General features: G+C 38.8%; 1 long non-coding RNA gene across 1 annotated transcript in view; it reads left to right on the top strand.

The window, feature by feature from the left end:
- Positions 1–23,184, top strand: part of LOC148545181 (uncharacterized) — a 194,862-nt gene that overhangs the window by 147,308 nt on the left and 24,370 nt on the right. The window lies entirely within an intron of this gene.

Here is a 23,184-nt window from a genome sequence, read left to right as displayed (position 1 = left end):
CCGTAATGTGCATAGAAGAGCACAGTACCAACATGCAATCAGGCCAGCTGACCTCTTCACCTTCCATGGAGTATAACTCGAGTTGTAGAGATCCAATTGAGGTGCTTCCAGTTACGTTAGAAAGCTGACATCCATAGCTTTCCAACGAGGATAATAGTCTATATTTGGCATCAAATTGGCAAGGTTGACAAGAGAACAAAGTGACGACTCAAGAAAGGGGGTGCAACATTTGAGTGTAGTTTAATGGATCATTATCCTTTTTGGATCAATTGTGTCACTCAGCCCTTCAAGCAAGCAAGGCCCATCAACAACACCAAATCAAGGCCACAAGAATCATCTAGAATAGTTTATTTTCATTTGATTGTAATTTGCTTTGAATTTCATTTTCATTTTGTAATTTAGGGAGCCTATTTAAAGGCCTTAGTTTCTGCATTTGAAGGGGGGGGATTGAAGGGGAATCCAGCCCCTGAGAGGGGACTTTTACCTTCACTTTTAGCTAGTTTTCCTTTTCTTTGTAATTGAATTCAGAGCTATGATTCACTAAACCCCCTTTCATTGGGTTAGGGAGCTCTATTGTAATTCAATGAATCAATAATAGTTTATCTTCTTCTTCAATCTTTTCTCTTGAATTTTGTTAGAAAGCTTCTCGATCTAATTCCATTGAGTAGTTGTCTTGGGAAAGAAACTACTCATACTTGGAATCCTTCGGAGCCTTGGGAAAGGAATGGAGGATTCATGCTAGAGAAGCTTTCTCACAGTGGATTGGATTGGGGTTTGGATGGATATTGTGACATGTAATCCTACCAAATTGTGGTTCATGAAATTGTGTGGTATAATCAGTGATCAAGCATCATCTCTTCTTATGAACATTTAAACCAAGGGATTGGGAATTTGTTTGTTTTTAGAGAGCATTGGTGAGCCAAGGAATTGGGATCCAATCATATAAGATTGCCAAGCAAAATTTAATGAACGCATTGGTTGAGGAAGAGATAAACATGTTTTGATTCGGAGATCTCAATATCTCCTATAACCCAATGAATTCCCCAATTCTGATTTCCACTTTTTCTTTACATCCTGCAATTAAATTCATGCAATCACCCCCATCCCCTTTAATTTCAGCAATTTAGTTTCTGCTCTTTAATTCATGCAATTTAAGATTCAGCCATTTTAATTTCTTGTCATTTACTTTTCCCGCCAATTTTACATTCCGCAATACTCATCTCAACCTTGATTCCGCTCAACTAGAACACACTTCTAATCCGAATTGCTCATTCAACCAATCCTTGTGGGATTCGACCTCACTCTATTGTGAGTTTTTACTTGACGATAACCGGTGCACTTGCCGGAAGGAATTTTGCCGATCGTGCAATTTCCTAAATCGTAGCATAACTAGTTTATGTGCATCAAGTTTATGGCGCCGTTGCGGGGGATTGGTTTTCGATTGACAATTCTCCAATTGGAAGTTAACTAGATTGAGCAATTTTTCTTTTCTTTTGTTAATAGTTTTTGTTTCAGTTTATTACTGCTAATTTCTGCAAATTTTAATTTGTTTTCTTTGCTTATTCACTTGTTAGCATACTAACCACTAGCTGTTTGTGATATTGCCTCACTATGGGATTTCCACTATCTTTGGATGAGTATTGTTTGAGACTGAGCACATTGCAAAAAAGAAAGGAGTATCCATCATCTTTTGGTCAATCAAAATTCATGAGAAACTCTCCACCACCACAGAATGATTCATGTCATTATGCTCATGGTGGGTGGGAGTATCAGGAACAGGAAACGGGGTACTTCCCAGAGCCACAAAATGGTCCATGTTTTGGTGAATTTGATCACTACTCAAGTTGTGGCTGGGAAGATCAAAACCAAAGAGATTTCACTTATTCACACCCCATTCATCAAGAGCCATCACCTCTGAATTATCCAACCTCACCTCCTAGTTTTACATATCCAAATTCTTCATCACTTGAGCATTTCTCAGCACAAAATTCCTTCTCAAATTCATACAATTCATTTCATTATCCACAAGACTCATTCCACTACACACAAGAGTCATACCACTACCAACACTCCAACCAAAGACTCTATCATACCACACAAAACACATACTCCCAACCACCATATCACAGCCAAGATAATCAACCTCATCAACCCAATCCGAACCAACAATTTCAAGATCAATTAAACAGGATAGAAGGAATGCTTGCAACTATGGGCAGAGATGTGGCAGATTTGAAAGGCTTTAAGGAAGAATTGATATCCAACTTACAAAATCATGGTGTTGCCATTCAAAAGCTAGAAGCACAAATTGGATATCTATCAAAGCAAATCCCTACCCACAATTCTTCTAGTGATACCATGGCAAACCCAAGGGAGGAATCAGAAGAACAAGAAAGGGAGAAAGTCAATCAAGGGAGATCACACTCCAATGACACAGAGAGTTGCAAAGAGGAAGGGTTCATTGAACCACAAATTCAGGAAGCTTTTGATGAACAGGATACTCCAACTGTCCAACAACAACCAAGTTCTGAGATCAAGGATGTGAAGGCAGTAGAAACAAGCACCAAAATGAGGATTGTGACCGAGAAACAAAGGATCATATCCATGAAGAAGAGAAGGTCGAAGAACAATCCAACTCCTGAGCCAACAAGCAAGTTCACTCAAGCCAATCACAAGGGAAAGCTTGCTGGAAAGAAGCATTCACAACAAGGGGCACTAACTAGCTCCTTTATCCACTTGAAGTCATTCCTCTTAACAAACTGGAAGAAGAGGAAGAAAGTCAGGAACAGCATGTCAAGCTAATGACGTTAAAGAAGCGCTTGTTGGGAGGCAACCCAACCAAAGGTAGTTTTTCTTTTCTAGTTATTTCAATAAAAGAGTTAAGTAGATTTATCTGTATTGCAAGGAGCTAAGTTTGGTGTTGCACACCAAAACAATTCAAGGGTGAATGTGAGATTCTAAGTTTGGTGTTCCACCAAAAACTTCATTAAAAGCACATTTCTACCTCAGCATGACTAGTCACTAGCTCCAACCAATCAGGGAAACTACTTAAACAATAGTTTAATTTCTAGTTCATAGTTTCTTTTTCTAGTTCATAGTTATTTTCTTAATAAAAGCACATGAGGTTTTCTGCATATGATCCAAATTGCTGCATATGGCAAGAAACTAAGTTTGGTGTTCACACACCAATCTAAGTTCAGAGGCCTACAAACATACATGCATGCTAACCAATTCTCAAAGTGCTTGGGGAACAAGCAACTTCTAATAGCTTTGCAGGAAGACAATCAATCTCATGGAAGGAATATACATCATCATCAAAGAGAACACCAAGGCTAGGAAGGATGATGAACAACAAAGAAGATGCTAAAAGGTTGTATTGTCACTTAATTGCTTGTACTTTGAATTGCTGATATTGGAAGTTTGCATGCACCCCTGCTTTAAGTTTGAGTCATTGCAGTTTTTGTTTGTCTGTTTGTTTAATTTCCAAATAAGTGATAGTCTAAGTGTCTGGATAAACTTCACTTGCTTAAATGTATGCTTGCCATGCTTGTTCTGTTTCCAAAAATAAAAGAAAAGTTTGAACAAAAGTAACTCAATTCCATTTGGTAAGAAATCAAATAAGATTAAGTGGTGGTATGCATGTTTGATTGAATAGTCAGCTCACTAAGAAATAAAGTTAGAATTGTCACTTTTAGTGGAAATTAGAATGCTGTCTATGGATCTTGATGAATAAATGTCTTTGGCCATGAAAAAGAAAGAAAAAGAAGAAGAAAAAGCCACTGAAAAAGGGCAACCAAAAAGCAAAAAAAAAAAAAATTGAGAAAATAAGCTAGGCACCAATGGTTTGAACTTCTGAGACAAATGCCTGTGGTGTTTATGTATTAAGGATATGCTTGGATGAATAGGTTCTGAGGAGTGTTTCAACATTTGGTAACTTGGGTTAACTAACCCGGGATTATCAACCAAAAGTCCATTATCAAGAGCAACCTAAATACAAAACATTTAGTCACACAAAGAGGTGCTGGGCACCAATGTCTCAAGAAGAAATGTGAACTAAAATGCCTGTAGTGGATATGTGTAGTGCACTGATAAGAAAAAGAAAATGCCAAAGGCTTGTGCAACACATGACACTGAGCAACAAGGAGCAAATAAGCTCAAAGGAAAAGAAAAACAAAGAAAAGAAACTTGCCAAGGATATGTGAATAACAAGAGGCCATAGCAGTGTTTTAGTGGGAACATAAAAAGTGACATTCTTACCTAAGAAACAATAAAGTGATGCTGCAACAACTTTCTGCATGAACACCCCATTAATCAATGTCAATTACTTACTGATATGGCTAATGAATTTACTTTCTGTTTCATTCTTTCTTCTCAATAATTCAGAACTTGCTTGGGGACAAGCAAGGATTAAGTTTGGTGTTGTGATGCCAAGGCATCTTAGGCTAGTTTCACTAGCCTTTTTCTTTTATTTTTAGTTGTTTTATGCATTTTCTTGAGCCTTAAGTAATCATTTTGGGCCAAATAGTCATGCTTGTCTTAAATCATTCAACATGAAGATTTTGATGCAAATTCCATGAGTTTTTAGTTATATTCCTTGAATGCTATGAATGGAAGATTTCTCATGAAATTTTGCAAGACTTTGATGCATTTGTTTGGATGATTTCAGGGAAGAAGAGGCTAACCAAGGAAGCAACAAAATCAATAAAGGAAGCTTGAATATCACATGTGGAGTTTAAGTTCCAGTTTAAGCCTAAACTGGAGCTTAAACGCCAGAATCATGAAGGCTAAGAAATGCTGGAATTGAAGTTTAACCTCCAGTTTGACCTCAAACTGGAGGTTAAACGCCAGAATGAAAAGTCTCACCAAAGAAGCATTCCACGTTTAACCTCCAGTTTGACCTCAAACTGGAGGTTAAACGCCAGAATGACAATGCCACTCAGGAAGGAGTTCCACGTTTAACCTCCAGTTTGACCTCAAACTGGAGGTTAAACGTGTTCGACACCTCCAGGGCTACCATTCTAAGCTTCCACGTTTAACCTCCAGTTTGACCTCAAACTGGAGGTTAAACGTGTTCGACCTCCAGGGCTACCTTTTCCATTTCCACGTTTAAGCTTCAGTTTAACCTTAAACTGAAGCTTAAACGTGTTATATGGAACAGCTTGACCATGCCTTCTTCAAACATAAATAACTTGAGCTACAAAACTCCAAATGAGGTGATTCAAAATGCATTGGAAAGAAGACATCTAGAGCTTTCCAAGCATATATGGCATGCATGGTGGATACTAAAAATTGAGGGAGAAAACAGCCCCGTAATGTGCATAGAAGAGCATAGTACCAACATGCAATCAGGCCAGCTGACCTCTTCACCTTCCATGGAGTATAACTCGAGTTGTAGAGATCCAATTGAGGTGCTTCCAGTTACGTTAGAAAGCAGACATCCATAGCTTTCCAACGAGGTATAATAGTCTATATTTGGCATCAAATTGGCAAGGTTGACAAGAGAACAAAGTGACGACTCAAGAAAGGGGGTGCAACATTTGAGTGTAGTTTAATGGATCATTATCCTTTTTGGATCAATTATGTCACTCAGCCCTTCAAGCAAGCAAGGCCCATCAACAACACCAAATCAAGGCCACAAGAATCATCTAGAATAGTTTATTTTCATTTGATTGTAATTTGCTTTGAATTTCATTTTCATTTTGTAATTTAGGGAGCCTATTTAAAGGCCTTAGTTTCTGCATTTGAAGGGGGGGGATTGAAGGGGAATCCAGCCCCTGAGAGGGGACTTTTACCTTCACTTTTAGCTAGTTTTCCTTTTCTTTGTAATTGAATTCAGAGCTATGATTCACTAAACCCCCTTTCATTGGGTTAGGGAGCTCTATTGTAATTCAATGAATCAATAATAGTTTATCTTCTTCTTCAATCTTTTCTCTTGAATTTTGTTAGAAAGCTTCTCGATCTAATTCCATTGAGTAGTTGTCTTGGGAAAGAAACTACTCATACTTGGAATCCTTCGGAGCCTTGGGAAAGGAATGGAGGATTCATGCTAGAGAAGCTTTCTCACAGTGGATTGGATTGGGGTTTGGATGGATATTGTGACATGTAATCCTACCAAATTGTGGTTCATGAAATTGTGTGGTATAATCAGTGATCAAGCATCATCTCTTCTTATGAACATTTAAACCAAGGGATTGGAAATTTGTTTGTTTTTAGAGAGCATTGGTGAGCCAAGGAATTGGGATCCAATCATATAAGATTGCCAAGCAAAATTTAATGAACGCATTGGTTGAGGAAGAGATAAACATGTTTTGATTCGGAGATCTCAATATCTCCTATAACCCAATGAATTCCCCAATTCTGATTTCCACTTTTTCTTTACATCCTGCAATTAAATTCATGCAATCACCCCCATCCCCTTTAATTTCAGCAATTTAGTTTCTGCTCTTTAATTCATGCAATTTAAGATTCAGCCATTTTAATTTCTTGTCATTTACTTTTCCCGCCAATTTTACATTCCGCAATACTCATCTCAACCTTGATTCCGCTCAACTAGAACACACTTCTAATCCGAATTGCTCATTCAACCAATCCTTGTGGGATTCGACCTCACTCTATTGTGAGTTTTTACTTGACGATAACCGGTGCACTTGCCGGAAGGAATTTTGCCGATCGTGCAATTTCCTAAATCGTAGCATAACTAGTTTATGCGCATCAACGTTCCGAGCACCAAGTTTTTGGTGCCGTTGTTAAGGATCACAATTTCGTGCACCAGTCCCCCTCACACTCCTGAGAAGCATGTTCACATGATAAACAGAGGATTCGTAGGAGGAGGGATCACTAAATAATCGCGCAAAAGGCACCTTAAGGAGGTATATCATGTTGGAGGAAGGGATAGGTCGGATGACCTCCCCACTATTACCTTCACTCTAGAAGACGCATCGGGCATCATTCCAGGGCATGATGACCCATTGGTTGTTACCATAATACTTTCCAATGCCAACCTCCACCGAACATTAGTCGACCAAGGAAGATCTGCAGATATACTGTTTAAATCTACTTTCGACAAGCTCGGTTTATAAGAAAAAGAACTCAGAGCATATCCAAATAGCCTATACAGACTAGGAGACGCCCCAATTCAGCCATTAGGGTACATCCCACTACACACAACCTTTGGAAAGGGAATTCAGTCTAGGACGTTAAGCATAGATTACATTGTAGTGGACGTGAGCTCAGCATACAATGCTTTAATAGGATGGACAACACTGAACCAGCTCACCGCTGTGGTCTCCACTACACACTTATGCATGAAGTTCCCAACTCCAGAAGGGATCGCTACCATAAAAGGAGACCAAAAACTCGCGCGACAGTGTTATAACGAAAGTCTGAACCTTAAAGGTGACCCCAGAGGAAAGGAAACCAATACCATAGAACTCGGGAGATTTCGAGCTCGCAAAGAACTCCGTCTGCAGCCAGAAGGTGAAACTAAAGAAGTTCAAATCAGAGACAATCAAGACAAAACAACAAGTATAGGGGCAAATCTGAAAGGATATCTAAAGGAACCACTATAAAGCTCCTGAAGTATAATACCGAACTCTTTGCGTGGAAGGCCGTAGATATGCCTGGTATTGATCCCGGACTAATGTGCCATAAGTTAGCCGTATATCCAGGGTCTAGGCCAGTACAGCAGAAATGTAGGAAACTCGGTCCAGAAAGGTTGCAAGCTGTAGAGGAGCAGGTAGAGGCCTTATTCGAGGCAGGATTCATAAGGGAAGTATAATATCCATTATGGCTAGCCAATGTAGTATTGGTCAAAAAGTCAAATGGAAAATGGTGGATGTGCATTGATTACACCGACCTTAACAAAGCCTGCTGATAAACCCCGATTTCGTGATTTATCTTGTGCTTATTTTGGGGGATTTTGTCACCTTTTATCACATTTATTCAATGAAATAGCATAGTTTTGTAATTCTCCCTTGAATTTTGCTTAAGTGTAATATCATGCTTTTTAGGCTCTAAATTGGTGATTTTAATTCACTTTAATTCCATTCGATGCCTTGATGTGTTTGATGAGTGATTTCAGGTTCATGAGACAAGTATTGGATGGAAGAAATGAGGAGAAAAGCATACAAAAAGGGAGAATGCATGAAGAAACAAAGATTGGGAATGCACCAAAGGACGCGCAAGCGCAAAAGTGGTTTCACCTATAGACGCGCACGCGTACATGCCGCGTCCGCACGGATTGAGAATTTACCAGTTGACGCGCACGCGCACATGGCGCGCACGCGCCGATACTCTCACATGGCCCACTTGAAGGCAAAACGCTGGAGGCGATTTCTGAGTTGCCCAGGCCCAAATCCAACTTGTTTCTGAGTGTATTTCATGCAGAATTGACGTCCAAACAAGGGGAGGGCAATCAGAAAATCCAACATGAACCTTTAGTTAGTTTTCTAGAGAGAGAAGCTCTCTCTTCTCTCTAGAATTAGGTTAGGATTAGGTTATATTATCTTAGATTCATATTTAATTAATTGATCTTATCTTATTTTCTTTACAATTTCATGTCTCTACTCTTGATTCTCTTAGTTTTTATGTTAATGTCCCATTTTTCTATCTTTTGTGATGATGATTCATGTTGAATTTGTTTACATTTAATACAATTTTGACGTCGATGTTTCTTCAATTGGTGAAGTGAGTTGTGATCTCACTTTTCTTGCAATTAATAGTGATAGATTTTAGTATTCTTGCAATTTATGATGTTGACTTTTATTGCATTCTAAGTGTTTGATGAAATGCTCTCTTTAGTTTTTGAGTAGTTTTGTCAACTCTTGACCTAAGCCAAGGGACTTGAGTGACCTTGAGTCATTGGGTCTCAATGAATTGGTGATTTGAGAACCCTTGGTGATCAATTTGATACTCATTGATGCCAACCCACTACTAATCTAATTAGTAGGTAGGTTGGGACTTATGGGTTGATGTGATCAATCCTATTTGACATACCTCAAGTCTAGGAGTAAATGTTACGTACTTAAGACTTCGAGAAGTAGACTTAATGGGTTGGCCTCTCATAATTGTCAATAATTGGTTTGTTGACTAGGATGGTGATCTCAAGTACCCAAGTCTTAGCCAAGAGTTCCTTATTTTGCTTTCTTTACTTATTCACTCAATTTACTTTCTTACCATCTCATAAACCAAACCCCTCTTTTACCCCATCATAGCCAATACGCATGCACTTCATTGTTTCCTAGGGAGACGACCCGGAGTCTAAATACGTCGGTTAATTCTTATTTGGGGTTCGTTTTTTGTGACAACCAAATTTTTGCATGAAAGAACTATTGTTTGGTTTAGAAACTATACTTTACAACGAGAATTCATTAGTGGAATTCTAGATCACACAAAAGTTCGTTGATAGGGATTGGAAGTGAGGCGTGCTATAAACACCCAATGAAGTGAGGCATGCCATAAACATGCGCATCTCAGAGTTGGGATTGGATTTCGTTGATAGGGACTTAGAAAGGATTAACAACTCATGGGATAAGGAGTTTTACTGTAACTTCTTCCAAGCGAACTTGGATTCAGTGCACTTAAGGGGTAGAGAGATTATGATCACTGAGGATGCTATAGGAGATGCACTGCTTTACAGAGTTGGTACTCCTGACACTTGTGCCTACCAGCAGGCAGAGGTAGCTCTTCTCTCCATGACTTTTGACTATGAGGCGCTTAAGCGCGTGATTACTACACCAGACGCTCCCTGGGTGATGGATTCAAACAACAAGAAGCCTAAGGGGATGCTATCTACATATCTGTCTAAGGAGGCTAGGACCTGGCAGCAGATATATGCCCACTATGTCCTGCCTACCACTCACTTCTCAGATATTCCGATGGATATTCTAGTTCTGATTGGGTGTGCCATGGAAGGGAAAGAGGTGTATTTCCCCCGGCTGATTAGGCATAGCATGTGGAGAGCTCATATTCGTGGCTTGCTACCGTTTCCTACACTGGTCACTAGTTTAGCTGAGCTAGCTGATGTCCCGTGGGAGGACGATGACGTGACACCACCACCCCCAGATGATGACGACAAGGAAGTTACTATTCCATGGGGTGGATGGGTGTACGAAAAGCCCCCGACTAGACGTCATTCTTGGGCTAGAGCGGTAGTTGAGGCAGCCAGACCCTCACCCTCCACAGCAGTAGCAGAACCCTCTTCCTCCACAGCAGCCGCAGCATCCTTACCACCACCATCACTGGCACCTAAGCCAACTTATCTGTTAGTGCAGCACCTTCTTCGCTTTATGGTGCGCTTCGAGCGTCGTGTCATGCGACGTCTTGACCGCATAGACCAGGTATTCGCATCGCAGGGCATTGAGCTCCCTCCACTTCCAGACTCTCCCGCTTCTGACGAGCAAGACCAGGAGGAGGAGCATAGTGAGGAGCCGACATAGCAGGAGGCAGCACCAGAGACGCAGACCACCACTGAGGTTTAGCAGCCTCCTGAGGTCCAGCATGACATACCTGAGCCACAGCCAGTACCACCTCCAGTCCTACAGCTTGAGCATGAGCCATAGCCTAGTGCGATTATTGACCCCATCTCGAGCTTCAGTAGTAGCATCGAGGACGATGCTTGATTCTAAAGTGTGAGGAGGTCACCGTTCGTGACCGGTGTTTACATTTATGCGGTAAACTTTTAGACTTCCATTTCTATTTGCTACTACTTTATTTTGTTTTATTCCACACTTTATGTTTTCGATCATTTTGGGATTACTATACATATTTGCTATTGTAGATACTCTTATTTTGGTTGTTGCACACTTTTAGTATATATATATGTTTTGCATCTTAGTTGTTGATTGTGATTAGAGAATTTATGGATTGCTAAAAATCTAGTCAACCCTTTTCATATAAGAAATGTGTTTTGATTGAAAAAGGGGTAAACTAGCAAAATTTTTAAAAAAATTTTCTAAATCATAATATTGCATTAGAATAAGCTTAGTCAATATGAGGAAAATTCCCAAGAAACTCATTTTTAGGGCACCACCCCAATTGGTTGAAAATTTTTTTTAGAACCTGCTTGAGTTATACACGTTGTGGATCATGTTTTGAGCAAAGAACACAAGCATGTGAGATTTGAGCCTAATTGTGTGGTTACATCATACATAACCACTTACTTCCATTCTTGTGTGCATTATTCTCCTCCTATGATTGTAATCCTTGATTTGTTTGATTCTTTATGTCCATTATCTTGTGTATACATGCATTTATATGATTGAGGCCATTGTTCAAATATCTCACTTACCCAAATAAGCCAACCTTTTATCTTACATTGCTAGCCACTTTTGAGCCTATGTTTAACCCATTTGTTCTTAATTGTAGCACATTACAAGACTAAGTGAAAAATAATAAATGTCCCTAATTAGGATCTTTGATTAGCTTAGACTAGTGAAAGTGTTCATCAATTGATTTTGGGAAGTTGGGAACATGGGGTAGAGATAAAAGTGTGTTTGTTGAAAAATCATGGGAATTCGGTACATACTCATGTATTAATCATGTGTAAAACATATGCATTGATGTTCTTGTATATATTTAAAAAAAATGAGAAAAACAAAAAGAAAAAGAAAGAAAAAAAAGAATTACAATAAAAAAAGGGACAAAATGCCCCAAAGTGAAGCTCAATAAAAGTCAATACATATGTGTGGTGATCAAAAAGAGAATACATGAGTGTGTGAGAAAAGTGAAGAATGGGTAGTTAGGTTTGTTTAGAATTGTATAGGTTGTCATAGAATAGGTGGGAAGTTTAAGTTAATCAAAGATTCAAATTTCTAGCTCACTTAACCATATGCATCCTACCTTGACCCTAGCCCCATTACAACCTATGGGAAAGACCTCATGATACTTGTAAGCATGCATAAAGTAATTGTTGTTTGTTAGATGAAAAATAAATCTTGGAAAGCATGATTAGGGGAGAATTGAGTGAATCAACTCCATACACTTGAGTGCCTAGAGCGGATACACATCCAGTAAGGGTTCGATCGCTCAATTACATGTTTCTACCCATGATCATCTTTTCTTGCATGTTTGTGAAATCTTTCAATGATTCAATCCAATTGTGGTTTCCTTTAATTGCTATTGCCTTGGCCCTTATGCTTATATATGTATTCTTGGAGGTTGACTCATTTTAACTAGGCCATTGTATTAGGGTAAATAGATTGCATATAGATAGATTGCATTTAGTAGTTGCATTGAATAAATGTTAATACCCTTTGCTTCTTCTTGATTTTAGCATGAGTACATGCTTAGTTTAAGTATGGGGAGATTTGATAAACCCAGATTTCGTGATTTATCTTGTGCTTATTTTGGGGGATTTTGTCACCTTTTCTCACATTTATTCAATGAAATAGCATGGTTTTGTAATTCTCCCTTGAATTTTGCTTAAGTGTAAAAACATGCTTTTTAGGCTATAAATTGGTGATTTTAATTCACTTTAATTCCATTTGATGCCTTGATGTGTTTGATGAGTGATTTCAGGTTCATAAGGCAAGTATTGGATAGAAGAAATGAGGAGAAAAGCATACAAAAAGGGAGAATGCATGAACAAACAAAGATTGGGAATGCACCAAAGGACGCGCACACACACCAGGCGCGCACGCGCAAAAGTGGTTTCACCTATAGACACGCACGCGTACATGCCGCGTCCCCGCGGGTTGAGAATTTGCCAGTCGACGCGCACGCGCACATGGCGCGCACGAACCGATACTCTCACGTGGCCCACTTGAAGGCAAAATGCTGGGGGCGATTTCTGAGCTGCCCAGGCCCAAATCCAACTTGTTTCTGAGTGTATTTCATGCATAATTGAAGTCCAAGCAAGGGGAGGGCAATTAGAAAATCCAACATGAACCTTTAGTTAGTTTTCTAGAGAGAGAAGCTCTCTCTTCTCTCTAGAATTAGGTTAGGATTAGGTTAGATTATCTTAGATAAATATTTAATTAATTGATCTTATCTTGTTTTCTTTACAATTTCATGTCTCTACTCTTGATTCTCTTAGTTTTTATGTTAATGTCCCATTTTGCTATCTTTTGTGATGATGACTCATGTTGGATTTGTTTACATTTAATGTAATTTTGACGTCGATGTTTCTTCAATTGATGAATTGAGTTGTGATCTCACTTTTCTTGCAATTAATAATGATAGATTTTAGTATTCTTGCAATTTATGATGTTGACTTTTATTGCATTCTAAGTGTTTGATGAAATGCTCACTTTAGTTTTTAAGTAGTTTTGTCAACTCTTGACCTAAGCCAAGGGACTTGAGTGACCTTGAGTCATTAGGTCTCAATGAATTGGTGATTTGAGAACCCTTGGTGATCAATTTGATACTCATTGACGCTAACCCACTACTAATCTAATTAGTAGGTAGGTTGGGACTTATGGGTTGATGAGATCAAGCCTATTTGACATACTTCAAGTCTAGGAGTAAATGTTACGTACTTAAGACTTCGAGAAGTAGACTTAATGGGTTGGCCTCTCATAATTGTCATGAATTGGTTTGTTGACTAGGATGGTAATCTCAAGTACCCAAGTCTTAGCCAAGAGTTCTTTACTTTGCTTTCTTTACTTATTCACTCAGTTTACTTTCTTACCATCTTATAAACCAAACCCCTCTCTTAACCCATCATAGCCAATATGCATGCACTTCATTGTTTCCTAGGGAGACGACCCGGAGTCTAAATACTTCGGGTAATTCTTATTTGGGGTTCGTTATTTGTGACAACCAAATTTTTGCATGAAAGGACTATTGTTTGGTTTAGAAACTATACTTTACAACGAGAATTCATTAGTGGAATTCTAGATCACAAAAAAGTTCTTTCATCATCTGCCCAAAAGATCTTTACCCACTCCCGAATATATACACACTAGTCGACGCTTTGTCAGGCTATCAGTACCTCTCCTTCATGGACGCCTACTCAGGATATAATCAAATCCCAATGTATCCACCTGACCAGGAGAAAACATCATTCTTAACCTCAAAAGCAAACTACTACTATATAGTCATGCCCTTCGGACTCAAGAACGCAGGGGCTACCTACCAAAGACTGATGAACAAAGTCTTCACCAATCACATTGGGAAGCTAATAGAAGTTTATGTCGATGACATGTTGGTAAACACACAAAGCAACATTGCTATCCGACCTCACTAAAGTGTTCGATACCATAAGAAAGCATGGGATGAGGCTTAATCCTGCAAAATGCACTTTTGTAGTAGAAGCTGGTGACAAGAGAATTATTGCCAGTTTAGAATCAATCAAAATAAGAATCACTTCGTTAATAGAATAGCCCAAACCAATAATGAACTCTCACAGTCAAAGTTAAAATCAAAGATGTCATAGTTCAAATCAAATAACCAAGAGTATTCAAACTCCTGAGTCGTCTCCCAAGGAGTACTTCTAGAATAATAAGTGTGCAAATCCGGTTGTAGTGATCAAGGGGTTGTCAATAAAGAAATGAAAATTTAAGCAATAAAAGAACATGCAAAATTGTAATGATTGAACTAATGAAGAAATTAAAGAACCGACTATGTAATATAAACAAGTAAAGTATGAAAGAGATCAACATAGAATTATATGAAAGATTAAAAGCATCAAAAAGAGTCTTGGCTTGGAGTGAGCTAAGGGTCCTTTCCTTGTTGGAACCACAACTATGACAATTATGATGGATTAATCTCACTTGATCAACCCTCACATCGGAAGGTAAGTTAAATGAGCATAAGTGTTCCCAACGCAGAAATCCTAAATTGCTTGCTAATTGGCTTAGCAATAAATTAGCGTTAGTGGGAACAAGAACAATTAACAATCCAAGAATTGAAAGTAAATATTGGATATTCTAACTCTAGAAACCCAATTGCTCACTTTACCCATGCCAAGAACCAAAAATTTAGCCTAAAACCATGTTTGACATTTTGTCAAACACTTGGTGGGCAAAAACCTTAAACATGGAGAAAAAGAGAAAAGGCTTGATACTAAAAGCAACAATTGATCTCAATCAACAAGAATAACACAAGGAAGCATGAAACAAACATCAAACATCAAATTCATCAACAAGAAATTAAAATTGCAAGAGAGAAGAAAAATCGAACTATAACTTGAATTAGAAGAAAGAGTAATGACAATGTAACTGTTCATACCCTGGGTCGAGCTATCTGACCCGGGATGATTAGCAAAAAAGCGACCGACCTCTTCAGGTCAGATCATTCGACCTCTTCTCGAAGAGCTTGGCCAAATCGACAGGAAAGCCCAAAAGAGGCCCAACTCAAGGAACACGACCCAGACCATAAGGCGGCCCAAGCCTATAGGGATAAGGGCGGTTCCCTTGAAGATAAGCTGACCTCACCCAAAAGATAAATATAAGATAACTAACTTATCTTATCTAAAAAGGTCACTCTACACCATTATAAATACACTGGAGCACCCAGGTATAACTCATACTCTGATTCTACATAAGAACCTGCTAATACCCTTGCTAACTTAAGCATCGGAGTCCCTTGCAGGTACCTGGTGCACGAAATTGTGATCATCAACAATGGCGCCAAAGGACTTGGAGCTCTTAAACGTGAATCACACTTTGTCACAATTCCGCACAACTAACCAGCAAGTGCACTGGGTCGTCCAAGTAATACCTTACGTGAGTAAGGGTCGATCCCACGGAGACTGTCGGCTTGAAGCAGGCTATGGTCACCTTGTAAATCTCAGTCAGGCGAATTCAGATGGTGATGGAGAATTAATAATTAAAAGATAAATAAAACATAAAATAAAGATAGAGATACTCATGTAATTCTTTGGTTGGAATTTCAGATAAGCGTATGAAGATGCTTTGTTCCTCCTGAACCTCTGCTTTCCTATTGCCTTCTTCCAATCATTCATACTCCTTTCCATGGCAAGCTTTATGTTGGGCATCACCGTTGTCAATGGCTACTTCCCGTCCTCTCAGTGAAAATGTTCTACGCACGCTGTCACCACACGGCTAGTCATCTGTCGGTTCTCGATCATGTTGGAATAGGATCCATTGGTCCTTTTGCGTCTGTCACACGCCCAACAATCGCGAGTTTGAAGCTCGTCACAGCCATCCCTTTCCAGATCCTACTCAGAATACCATAGACAAGGTTTTAGACATTCCGGATCCCAGGAATGGCCGCCAATAATTCTAGCCTATACCACGAAGGTTCTAATCTTAGATTAGAAACCCAAGAGATACACATTCAAGCTTGTTTGCATGTAGAACGGAAGTGGTTGTCAGTCACGCATTCATAGATGAGAATGGTGATGAGTGTCACATAATCATCACATTCATAATGTTCTTGGGTGCGAATGAATATCTTGGAGAAGAAATAGACTTGAGTTGAATAGAAAAACAATAGTACTTTGTATTAATTCATGAAGGACAGCAGAGCTCCACACCTTAATCTATGGTGTGTAGAAACTCCACCGTTGAAAATATAAAAGTGATAATGGTGTAAGCATGGCCGAATGGCCAGCCTCCAAGGTCTGGGGACTAAACGTCCAAAGATGTGTCCAAAGATGAAAATACAATATCAAAAGGTCCTATTTATAGAGAACTAGTAGCCTAGGGTTACAGAAATGAGTAATTAATGCATAAATCTTCTTCCGGGCCCACTTGGTGTGTGCTTGGACTGAGCATTGAAGCTTCCATGTGTAGAGACTTTTCTTGGAGTTAAACGCCAGTTTTTGTGCCAGTTTGGGCGTTTAACTCCAGCTTTTGTGCCAGTTTTGGAGTTAAACGCCAGAGTTCTTGAGCTGACTTGGAACGCCTATTTGGGCCATCAAATCTTGGGCAAAGTATGAACTATTATATATTTCTGGAAAGCCCAGGATGTCTACTTTCTAACTCAATTGAGAGCGCGCCAATTGGGCTTTTGTAGCTCCAGAAAATCCACTTTGAGTGCATGGAGGTCAGAATCCAACAGCATCTGCAGTCCTTTTTCAGCCTCTGAATCAGATTTTTGCTCAGGTCCCTCAATTTCAGCCAAAAAATACCTGAAATCATAGAAAAATACACAAACTCATAGTAAAGTCTAGAAGAGTGATTTTTATTTAAAAACTAATAAAAACATAATAAAAACTAACTAAAATATACTAAAAACATACTAAAAACAATGCCAAAAAGCGTATAAATTATCCGCTCATCAGTACCCCCACGCTCCAGTGATGAAGGATTAGCAGTGCAGCTAGTCCCTCAAGTCGGACACGACAGCTCCGGCCGCCACCCACCAGTCAGACACGTCATCTCTGACCAGCACAGAAGATCTCGGCCGAGATCGACCTACAGTTTCAGGTAACCCCTGGAACATTGGCGCCGTTGCCGGGGATTTGGAAGTCATCCCGTCACAATGGTGGACAATCATCACAATGATCACAACTCAGATCTGGAAGATAGAATGCCACACAAGAACACGGACACCACAGCAAAAGATACTCTTCAACCTAACAAAAATGGCGATTCACCAACTATGGAAGCCATAGAGGCACTCCAGGATCGCTTGAAGCAACTCGAAAAAGGGGCGGAGCATCAACGGGAAGCTGAGAAAAACCTACAAAGGGAAATAAGATGACGCCGGGAACTGAAGGACAAACACCTAAAAATCGAAGCCGATCTCAAGGCCAAAGATAATCAATCCTCTCATAAGGATAGCTCCCGCAAGGATCAAGATCCATTCACCAAGGAAATCATGAAGACCAAAATCCCGAAGGACTTTAAGCTCCCGGATATGACTTTGTACGATGGCACTATAGATCCCAACCACCACCTCAGCAATTTCAAAAGTAGAATGTACCTCACGGACGCCTCAGATGCAGTTCGCTGCAAAGCCTTTCTAACAACTCTAACAAAGACAGTGATTAGAAGGTTCGACAATCTACCTCCTAGGTCCATCACGAGCTTCGACGACTTAGCCAAAAAGTTTCTGGCCAGATTCTCCATCCAAAAAGATAAGGCTAAATACGCCCCCAGTCTATTAGGAATCTAGCAAGGAGATCGGAAAAGACTTCGCAACTACATGGAAAGATTCAACAAAACATGCTTAAACATAAAAAGCCTACCAACAGAAGCCGCCATCATGGGCCTCATCAATGGCCTACGAGAGGGACCTTTTAGCCAATCTATATCGAAAAAATACCCCACATCTCTGAACGAAGTGCAAGAACGAGCGGAGAAATACATCAAATTCTCAACTAAGAAAAACCTCAAAATCCGAATTCCCCTATCCCCCCCGGGACAAGGATAAGGAATCCAAAAGGAAGGAAGATCGACATGAGGAAAAAATAAAAAATACCACAATTACACCCAGCTTCGGGTGTCCCTTGTGAACGTCTACAAAGAAGTCTGTCACACAGAAAAAATACCCTCAGCTCGACCACTCAAAGACAAAAAAGGAGGAGGAAATCGGACCGAATATTGTGAATACCATCGAATCCTTGGGCATTCCACCAACGAATGCTTTGACTTAAAAAATGTCATAGAAAAATTAGTAAGAGAAGGAACGAGGATGTCGGACGAACCGAGCGATCACCTCGTACGCCAGAAAGGCATGTCCATATGATACACGGAGGGTTTGCAGGAGGAGGAATCTCTAAATCGTCTCGCAAATGATATCTCAAAGAAGTATATCATGTCGAGGGGAAGGAGGAAGCACTCGACATTCCCGCCATTACCTTCACTAAAGAAGACGCATCCGGTGTCATCTCAGGACACGACGATCCCATGGTCATCACCATTATACTGGCAAATGCAAATCTCCACCGCACACTGATAGACCAAAGGAACTCCGCTGACATCTTGTTCAAAACTTCCTTCGACAAGCTCGGCCTAGAAGAAAAAGAACCTAGAGCATATCCAAACAGTCTGTTCGGATTGGGAGACACCCCAGTGCAACCACTCGGATACATCTCATTACATACAACCTTCGGAAAGGGAAACCAATCAAGAATGCTCAAAATAGACTACATCGTGGTCGATGTAAACTCTGCCTACAACGCCCTAATAGGTCGGACAACATTGAATCAGCTCGGCGCAATAGTCTCGACTCCACATCTGTGCATGAAATTCCCAACTACAAAAGGGATAGTCACAATAAAAGTAGACCAGAAGATGGCGCGCCGCTGTTACAATGAGAGTCTAAATCTCAGAGGTAGAGGAGAAGAATTCCACACAATTGAACTCGGTGAAGTTCAGAGGCGGGAAGAGCTCCGCCCACAACCCGAAGGTGAAATAGAAAAAATCCAGATCGGAGATATCCCGGACCAAACAACCAATATTGCAGACATGCCAGGTATAGACCTCAAATTAATGTGCCACAAGTTGGCGGTCTACCCGGGATCTCGGCCAGTACAACAAAGGCGAAGAAAGCTCGGGCCAGAACGATCCCGAGCTCTGGAAGAGCAGGTACAGGCTCTACTAGAGGCAGGATTCATAAGAGAAGTTAAGTATCCATTATGGCTAGCTAACATCATCCTGGTGAAAAAAAATTAAATGGGAAATGGCGAATGTGCACCGATTACACCGATCTCAACAAAGCCTGCACAAAAAATCCTTATCCACTCCCAAGTATCGATGCTCTGGTAGATGCCTCCTCTGGATATAAATACCTCTCATTTATGGACGCATACTCGGGATACAACCAAATCCCAATGTATCCACCCGACCAAGAAAAAAACTTTATTCTTAACCCCAAAAGCAAACTACTGCTACATTGTCATGCCTTTTGGTCTCAAAAACGCGGGAGCTACTTATCAGAGATTAATGAACAAAATCTTTACCGATCAAATCAGAAAAATCATGGAAGTCTATGAGGACGACATGTTAATAAAGACACAAAGTGAGGAGATGTGATGAGCGGATAATTTATACGCTTTTTGGCATTGTTTTTAGTATGTTTTTAGTAGGATATAGTTATATTTAGGGATGTTTTTATTAGTTTTTATGTTAAATTCATATTTCTGGACTTTACTATGAGTTTGTGTATTTTTCTATGATTTCAGGTATTTTCTGGCTGAAATTGAGGGACTTGAGCAAAAATCAGATTCAGAGGTTGAAGAAGGACTGCTGATGCTGTTGGATTCTGACCTTTCTGCACTCAAAGTGGATTTTCTGGAGCTACAGAACTCTAAATGGCTCTCTCTCAACGGCGTTGGAAAGTAGACATCCAGGGCTTTCCAGCAATATATAATAGTCTATACTTTGCCCAAGTTTAGATGACGCAAAAGGGCGTTGAACGCCAGTTCTACGCTGCAGTCTGGAGTTAAACGCCAGAAACACGTTACAAACCAGAGTTGAACGCCAAAAACACGTTGCAACTTGGCGTTCAACTCCAAAAGAAGCCTCTGCACGTGTAAATTTCAAGTTCAGCCCAAGCACACACCAAGTGGGCCCCGGAAGTGGATTTATGCATCAATTACTTACTTCTGTAAACCCTAGTAACTAGTTTAGTATAAATAGGACTTTTTACTATTGTATTAGACATCTTGGGATGTCTAGTTCTTGAACCTTTCACTTATGTATTTTTCAATGGTAGAGTTTCTGCACTCCATAGATTAAGGTGTGGAGCTCTGCTGTTCCTCATGATTTAATGCAAAGTACTACTGTTTTATATTTAATCCAACTTATTCCGCTTCTAAGATATCCATTCGCACCCAAGAACATGATGAATGTGATGATTATGTGACGCTCATCATCATTCTCACTCATGAACGCGTGCCTGACAAACACTTCCGTTCTACATACAAATATGCTAGAATGAGTATCTCTTAGATATCTAATACAGAGGACCGAGTCCGAGATATTAGAATCTTCGTGGTATAAGTTAGAACCCATGGATGGCCATTCCTGAGATCCGGAAAGTCTAAACCTTGTCTGTGGTATTCCGAGTAGGATCTGGGAAGGGATGGCTGTGACGAACTTCAAACTCGCGAGTGCTGGGCGTAGTGACAGATGCAAAAGGAGGGTGAACCCTATTCCAGTATGATCGAGAACCTCCAGATGATTAGCCGTGCCGTGACAGAGCATTTGGACCTTTTTCACAGAGAGGATGGGATGTAGCCATTAACAGTGGTGATGCCCTATATAAAGCTTGCCATGGAAAGGAGTAGGAAGGATTGGATGAAGACAGCAGGAAAGCAGAAGTTCAGAGGAACGAAAGCATCTCTATACACTTATCTGAAATTCTCACCAATGAATTACATAAGTATTTCTATCTTTATTTTCTGTTTATTTATTATTATTATTCGAAAACTCCATAACCATTTGATATCCGCTTGACTGAGATTTAGAAGGTGACCATAGCTTGCTTCAAGCCGACAATCTCCGTGGGATCGACCCTTACTCACGTAAGGTTTTATTACTTGGACGACCCAGTGCACTTGCTGGTTAGTTGTATCGAAGTTGTGACAAATCATGAATTAAGATTAGAGCACCAAGTTTTTGGAGCCATTGCCAGGGATCACAATTTCGTGCACCAAGTTTTTGGCACCGTTGCCGGGGATTGTTCGAGTTTGGACAACTGACGGTCCATCTTGTTACTCAGATTAGGTAATTTTCTTTTTGTTTTATTTTCAAAAATATTTCTTCAAAAATCTTTCAAAAAAAAAAATTTCCTTTTGTTTTCGTAAATTATTCAAAATTTTTAAGAATGAATTCTAGAGTTTCATGGTAACATGTTGAAGCCTGGCTGGCTGTAAGCCATATCCAAATTCTTTTGGATTGAGGCTTCCACTTGTCAACATAAAAGGCATGTATATGAAGTTGGATGAAGTATCAGTTGTTATATGCCTGATTTGTATCTTCTAAAGCTTGGCTGGCTATTAAGCCATGTCTAACCCTCAGATTGGAGCTTTAGACTAAGAGTGCAAGATTCTTGGAATTCATATTAAAAATTTTGGAATCCTTATTTTTCTTTTTCACATTAATTTTTGAAAAAAAAACAAAAAAATTTATAAAATCATAAAAATAAAAAATATTTTGTGTTTCTTGTTTGAGTCTTGAGTCAATTTTTAAGTTTGGTGTCAATTGCATTTTTTCTAAAAATTCTTTATGCATTTTTTTCGAAAAATTCATGCATTCATAGTGTTCTTCATGATCTTCAAGTTGTTCTTGGCCATTCTTCTTGTTTGATCTTCATATTTTCTTGTTTTGTGTCCTTTCTTGTTTTTCATATGCATTCTTGCATTCATAGTGTCTATACATGAAAAATTTTTAAGTTTGGTGTCTTGCATGTTTTCTTTTCTTGAAAAATTTTCAAAAATAAGTCTTGATGTTCATCTTGATCTTCAAAGTGTTCTTGGTGTTCATCTTGACATTCATAGTGTTCTTGCATGCATCACATGTTTTAATCCAAAATTTTCATGCATTGAGTATTTTTCATGTTTTTCTCTCTCATCATAAAAAAATTCAAAAATAAAAAAAATATCTTTCCTTTTTTCTCTCATAAATTTCAAAAATTTGGATTGACTTTTTCAAAAATTTTTAAAATTCAATTGTTTCTTATGAGTCAAATCAAATTTTCAATTTAAAAATCTTATCTTTTTCAAATTCTTTTTCAAAAATCAAATCTTTTTCATTTTTCTTATTTTTCGAAAATTTTAAAAATATTTTTCAAAAATATTTTTCCTAATTTTATATCATATTTTCGAAAATATCATCAACAATTAATGTTTTGATTCAAAAATGTCAAATTTGTTACTTACTTGTTAAGAAAGATTCAAACTTTAAGTTCTAGAATCATATCTTGTGATTTCTTGTGAATCAAGTCATTAATTATGATTTTAAAAATCAAATCTTTTTCAAAACTAATTTCAATCATATCTTTTCAAAAATATATTTTTATCTTATCTTTTTCAAAATCATATCTTTTTCAAATATCTTTTCTAACTTCTTATCTTCTTATATTTTAAAAATTGATTTTCAAAATTTGTTTCAACTAACTAATTAAGTTTTTGTTTGTTTCTTATCTTTTTCAAAACTACCTAACTAACTATCCCTCTCTAATTTTCGAAAATACCTCCCTCTTTTTTAAAAATTCTTTTAATTAATTAATTGTTTCAATTTTTAATTTTAATTTTAATTTTATCTTAATTTTCGAAAAACATCAACTCCTTTTTAAAAAATTATTTTCGAAATTCTCTTCTCCCTCACC

The sequence above is a fragment of the Arachis ipaensis genome, chromosome B9 (genome assembly GCF_059453495.1).
Source record: "Arachis ipaensis isolate K30076 ecotype BB chromosome B9, ASM5945349v1, whole genome shotgun sequence".
Classification (NCBI taxonomy): domain Eukaryota; kingdom Viridiplantae; phylum Streptophyta; class Magnoliopsida; order Fabales; family Fabaceae; genus Arachis; species Arachis ipaensis.
This window is presented reverse-complemented; position numbering and strand designations above follow the sequence as displayed.